Source organism: Vulpes lagopus, chromosome 1 (assembly GCF_018345385.1).
Source record: "Vulpes lagopus strain Blue_001 chromosome 1, ASM1834538v1, whole genome shotgun sequence".
Taxonomy (NCBI): domain Eukaryota; kingdom Metazoa; phylum Chordata; class Mammalia; order Carnivora; family Canidae; genus Vulpes; species Vulpes lagopus.
In genome coordinates this window covers 137,637,930-137,644,375 of record NC_054824.1, presented here as the reverse complement: position 1 = coordinate 137,644,375, position 6,446 = coordinate 137,637,930, and the positions used below count along the sequence as shown (strand labels likewise).

Here is a 6,446-nt window from a genome sequence, read left to right as displayed (position 1 = left end):
TACTCTCTCCTTAAAACCAGAAGGGGAAACTGTTCTCTGACCCACAAGAGAATATCATGCTGCCTGAATGAACTCAAGCTGGAACCATCCCTGAGGTAAGAGGTGTCTACTCCCAGAGAAACTGAGCAGCTGAGAAGAGATGGCCTGTGTTCATGGCCCAACAGGGCTTTCACTTGACTCTGGGACCTAAGCAAATCCCAGGGGCCCTGGCTATCTTCTCATGTGGCAATAGGAACAGGGCCTATATATATATATATATATATGTATATGTATATATGTATGTATGTATTTGAGAGAGAATAATAAAATATAAGAAATAATTATAATAAAATATAATTTATTATATATATATATATATATATATATATATATATATATATATATATAAAATAAAGGACATAGGACATAATAAAGTTCAAGGGAAACAACAGATGAGAACACATTGCCAGGCAGTGGGGTGGCCTCCAGGCCCCAGGCATGATGGCCCCTGTCCCAATGGAGCAGGCCAGGAACCATGCTCCAGGGGACAGGACACACATGATGCCACAGCCCCTTCTGCTCTCCTGCTTCTCCCACTAAACCTCCTCCACTTTGCCCTGGGCTCCAGACACAACTGGCCCCTGCCTAGAGTGGTTAATACAAGTTAGAGACTGGCTTCTTAGAAGTTTTCTGCTTTTAATTTCTGTTTAAGGACGTACTGGCCAGGGCACTATCGCATTGTTTTACTGAACAGCCTTTCCTGGACAATAAAGTGCACCTGGCACCCACTTCGGCCCACAAACCCCACAATTAAGTGATCATTTGTCCTCGCAAGCCTGACAGAAACAGGAGTCTGAGGCGGGCTGGGAGGAACCCAGATTTATTAAAGTAATAAATAACCTGGAAGCCCCCACCAAGCCGCTGCCTCCCCCCTCTTATTTATTTCCTTTCTTCGGCTTCAGAGATTGGGAGATGGGGAGGGGGGACTTAATTGCTTGGAAAGAAAGTTGCCTAAAAGCTGCAGAGCACTCTCATCCCAGAAACAATAAAATAAAACTGGGAGGCTCTAGGGCTACAGCTTAATAATGGCTCTGCTGCTGGCTGGGCTGGGCTTCTTGGCAAGCACTCACTCATTGTATGTTTCTAGAAGAGCAACATTCACTCCTGCACATAAATGCACTCAGTGAGGCAGACAGCCATCGCCCGGGCCAGAGGGAGGCCCTCAGAGATGAGGTCCCATTCTCCTTGTCATTTGCTCCGTCCCCTTTATTATGTTGTTAATGATAAGATGTTTTGTATGTTTGGGGTTTGTTGTTTTTTCATTCTTTTTAAAGATTTTATTTATTCACAGAGAGAGAGAGGGGGGCAGAGGCACAGGCAGAAGCAGGCTCCATGCAGGGAGCCCGACATGGGACTGGAACCAGGGTCCCCAGGATCACACCTCAGGCTGCAGGTGGCGCTAAACTGCGGCGCCACCAGGGCTGCCCAGTTTGTTGTTTTTTTTGTTTTTTTTTTTAAATCATTTGGCAAATACTATTGTAGATGTAGGAATTCCTGGATATTACCTTGTACCTAATATTTTAAATGTCTTTTTTTTCTTAGATGTTCTATCTCATTTAATCACAAATTTTAAAATTATTATCACAAAATGTATTTGCATGGCCAGAACTCATCTTTCTAGAATATTCTTGTATCCAAAACTTCATAGCATTATATTATATATATATTTTTTTTAATTCAGTTAACATATAGTGCATAATTAGTTTGAGGGACAGAATTTAGTGATCATCAGGTGCATATAACACCCAGTGCTCATTACATGTAACATTACATAAAAGCATTCAGTAAATACGCAGTTTTCTAGAGAGTCAAAATAAGTGCCATAGACACACACACAAACACACATACTCACTTTATTTTACACACAATTCTCACAAATGTATTTGTATATTTTCGGAGTCTCCAATCTAGAAAGTTATGATCTTTCTTACAGGCTCATTTTTAGAGGCAAGTTGCTCCTCCTCCTACCTCTCTTGTCCAAATTAAGTTTGTGAAACTTACATAAGGTAAAATTAACCATTTTAAAATGAACGATTCAGTGGCATCTAGCACACTCACAATGCTGTATAACCACCAAGTCTGTCTAGTTCCAAAACATTTTCATTACCCCAATTGTGGAAGAACCCTCTACTCAGGAGCATGTGTATCAACCACAAACACAGCCCGAGCCTCTAGTATGTCAATAATGCTGAATCAGGCATACAGGGAATCAATGATTAAATCTCATGGCTAATATAAATCTACTTACAAGACTCTAAGAAGCGATCTCAGGTATGTTTTTCTTTTGGATATTACCAAAGGAAATATCAAACTTTGGAGGTTTTTATTAAAGATTTTTATTTATTTTATTTGGGGGGAGGCACAAATGAGGGGAGGGCAGAGGGAGAAGGAGAAGCAGACTCCCTACTGAGCAGGGACCCCAACCCAGGGCTTGATCCCAGGACCCCATGATCACCACTTGAGCTGAAGGCAGGTGCCCCTCAAAATTTTGAATCCTTGAGGCAAAGGAACCATAAATTGCACCAAGATCATTTCATTATTCCAAATTTTTCTTTGCTGTTTCTGTTTTCCAAATGATTTGCTCTGATGGCATTACACCCAACCAGGGTAAAATGTCGAGTGTGGTGGCTGCTGTGGAAATTAGGAGAGTTCTCAAACCCCAGGGATCTGGAAGCAAAGCCAGTTTAATTAGTAGTTCTCCTCATGTCCTGCCAATATTTTTTTGAACTATTAAACAGAGACATCTAATTATAACCTGCAATTCTTTTCTTTTGGGATGTTTTACTTTCATCTTTGACTTCCTAACAGAGTTGATACAAATGATAAGGTATTGTGCCTTTCAATATCTGCCAAGTCTATACATGTTGCACATGAAAAGGAGGGCCCAGGTACCTATAATTGTATGAAAAAGTCTAGATTAATCCCACTCCGCAACTGTTTATGAGGAACCACCTAGTACAACCACCTGAATTAAGGTCACATAGTAGAGGTGGTGTTGCAGGGGTAAACCTGGAAGGAAATGTGAAATGTTGCAATGGAGAAGAGGTTTGCCTCTTATTATATAAGTCTTGCTCATAATTTATATTTTAGAGATAGGATATCCAGAGATGTCTTCATCCTGCATCATAATATCATGAATTATGAGTCAGAAAGTGCTTGGTCTTCTATAAATTACTCCAGGGCTCCTGCAAAAGGAGTCCTGATTTAAGGATCAGAAGGTAGCAGCTCATTTTTAAGGAAGGACTAGAAGTATGGAAACACACACACACTTTATGCCCAAATGAGCCAACTCTATCACCTTAGAAAACACGGACAAGTCATCTGATCTTTATAAACTTGGCTTCCCCCAATCTGTGATCCATGAAGAGTAACTCCTTCCCTATTTCACTATACTGTACTGCATACTGCCACTTGCACTGATCAGTTCTCTGTACCTTACTTTCCTTTCTCCACATGTACAATGAGAAATTTTTATTTCTAAAAATTCTTCCAGTTACAACATTCTCTGCAATTATGAAAGTAAAATTAATCATTCTGAGCATTGGATACATGAGGAAGTTAGTTTAGCTTCAGAGAAATTCCAGAAGCAACTGAATTCATCCTTGGATAAGAGGTGGGATTGAGTGGAAATGAGAGAAAGGAGTTGGTTTATTTCCATTGGCCCTGGGAGAAAGCTAAGACTAGATATTGGACAGTTAGTTATTCTAGTTATAATTTTTAGCACTGTTGGCATTAAGTATTAATTGTAGGATGGAACTAGATGTGAAAGAAATATATATTTTGGCTGCTTGGTAATAAATATTTCTTGAAGATTATCATGAATACCTCTAATCTTTTTAGAATCTAGTCTTTTCTCATTTCCTGACATCTATCTTCTAAACCTCATTTTCTTATTTTTTGTGATTTTTTCCCCCTTTTAAGGACACCCATGGAACTTAACTTCTGGCCAAGATAGAATAACAAGAGTAAGATTTACCCTTCTCTGAAACCAACTTTAAAAAGGTAATGTAGGGCAGCCCGGGTGGCTCAGTGGCTTAGCACCGCCTTCAGCCCAGGGTGTGATCCTGGAGACCTGGGATCGAGTCCCACATCAGGGTCCCTGCATGGAGGCTGCTTCTCCCTCTGCCTGTGTCTGTGCCTCTCTCTCTCTCTCTCTCTCTCTCTCTCTCTCTCTCAGTCTCTCAAAAATAAATAAATAAATAAAATCTTTAAGAAAATAATAAAAAAAATAAAAAGGTAATGTATAACAATTTTCAAGAGATTAGACATCAAGCAATAAAGGAGAATGATACCCATGGACAGGAAACAGATGACTATCTCAGATTACTTCAAGAATGTGCCCAGACAAAATGCTATTCTAGTCACACTTAAATTTTTTAAAAAAATTATACCCAAAAGGATCAAACTATTTCCAGATAATTTATGTACTAAAACACAGTTCAAAAATATTTATAAGGCTTTCCAACTAGGGCCCGGCAGAATGGCTCCCACAAAGAAGGGTGGCGAGAAGAAGAAGGGCCATTCTGCCATCAACGAGGTAGTGACCAGAGAATACACCATCAACATTCACAAACATATCCATGGAATGGGTTTCAAGAAACGTGCCCCTCGGGCACTCAAAGAGATCCGGAAATTTGCCATGAAGGAGATGGGAACTCTAATTGTGCGCATTGACACCAGGCTCAACAAAGCTGTCTGGGCCAAAGGAATAAGGAATGTTCCATACTGTATCCGTGTGCGGTTGTCCAGAAAACGTAATGAGGATGAAGATTCACCAAACAAGCTCTACACGCTGGTTACCTACGTACCTGTCACCACTTTCAAAAATCTAGACTGTTAATGTGGATGAGAACTAATCGCTGATGTAAAATAAAAGTATAAAACTGCAAAAAAATATATATTTATAAGAATACACAAATATCCAGAACCCCAAAAAATAAAACCCACCATGACTAGCATCTAATTATAGAAGCTAGAGAATACAACCCCTAATAAGTAAGAAAAATCAAATTGAAACTAACCTATAACTAGCACAAATGTTATAATTAGCAATCAATAACATTAAAATATTATAGGGCCACCTAGATGATGCAGTCAGTTAAGCATCCAATTCTTGGTTTCAGCTCTGGTGGTAATCTCAGGCTCATGAGATCAAGCCCTGCATTGAGCTCTGGGTTCATTGTGGCATTTCCCTGTGATCCTCTCTCTCTCTCCCTCTGCCCTTCCTCCCCCACTCCTCCTCTCTCACTCTCTCTCCTAAATAAATAAATAATTTAAAAAATAAAATAGTTATTATAACAAGTAGAAAATCCTGACATAATAGAAAAAGCAACTACAGGAAGAGTCTGAAAGGTAGAAAGAATACTAGGACTCCAGATACAACACAGCAGTGAGTTCTCTGGGTTTTCTTTTTGTCTTCCATGTATCCCAGAGGGTCCTGGAGAAGCCTGGAACCCAGAACTCCAAGCAGGCACAAAGCTCCTAGAAAAGCTTAATCTCTAGTTAAAGGAATGGGGGAAAGATCAGCTTAAGAGAACAGAAAATATTTTTGACAATACTCCCACTACTCCAGCCAAACACTAATGGAAAAATGCACTATGGTATCTGTGGAGCCAAGAAGGGAGTTAGTCATCCAGCCTTACCCATAAAAGAAGCCAGTGGTACTCCAATTCCCCCGCCAAGCTGCTGATAGCAGGACCCACTGGGGAGCTGGGCTTACATGTCCATGCATCAGCAACAAGGAGGTACAAATTCTTGCTTCATTTTCTTCAGTGAGACATCAGCAGAGCCCAACCAGAAGCTTAACACATACCACACTCCTGTGCAATGAGGCAGTGCAAGTCAGTACTTCTGTTTTGTCAGGGTAGTGTCACCAGGGCCTCTTAGGGAACTACACATTCACTCCCAACCTGGATCTATACACTGTACTTAAACAAGATGAGTGCCATTTAGAAAAAGAAGAAGATTAAATAGGATCCTGAGTCTCACAACATAATACCAAAATTGTCTAGGATACAGGTGAAACCATGCCTGATGCCAAGAATTAGGACAATCACAAACTGATTGAGAAGACAATCAATAGATACCAACACTAGGATGAGTCAGATGTTGGAGTCATCTGACAAGAATTTTAAAACTGTTATCATAAAAATTCTTCAATTAGCAATGATAAGCACTCTTAAAACAAATGAAAAATAGAAAATCTCAGGAAAGAAATAAAAAAAACAAAGAAAAAATGTAGAGATGAAGAATACAATAGCCAAAATAAAAAAACTCACCTCAAACAGGCTCAAAAGTAGACTGGAGCCAAGAGAGAAAGAATGAATGAACCTGAAGATAGATTAATAGAAATTACTCAATACAAACAGCAGAGAGAAAGGATAATGGGGGGGAAAATGAAGACAGCC

The 6,446-nt window shown here is 39.8% G+C and overlaps 1 pseudogene; it reads left to right on the top strand.

Annotated features, from left to right (window-relative positions):
* Window positions 1–4,516: 4,516 nt before the first annotated feature.
* LOC121471970 lies at window positions 4,517–4,895 on the top strand (annotated as a pseudogene).
* The last annotated feature ends 1,551 nt before the right edge of the window (window positions 4,896–6,446 follow it).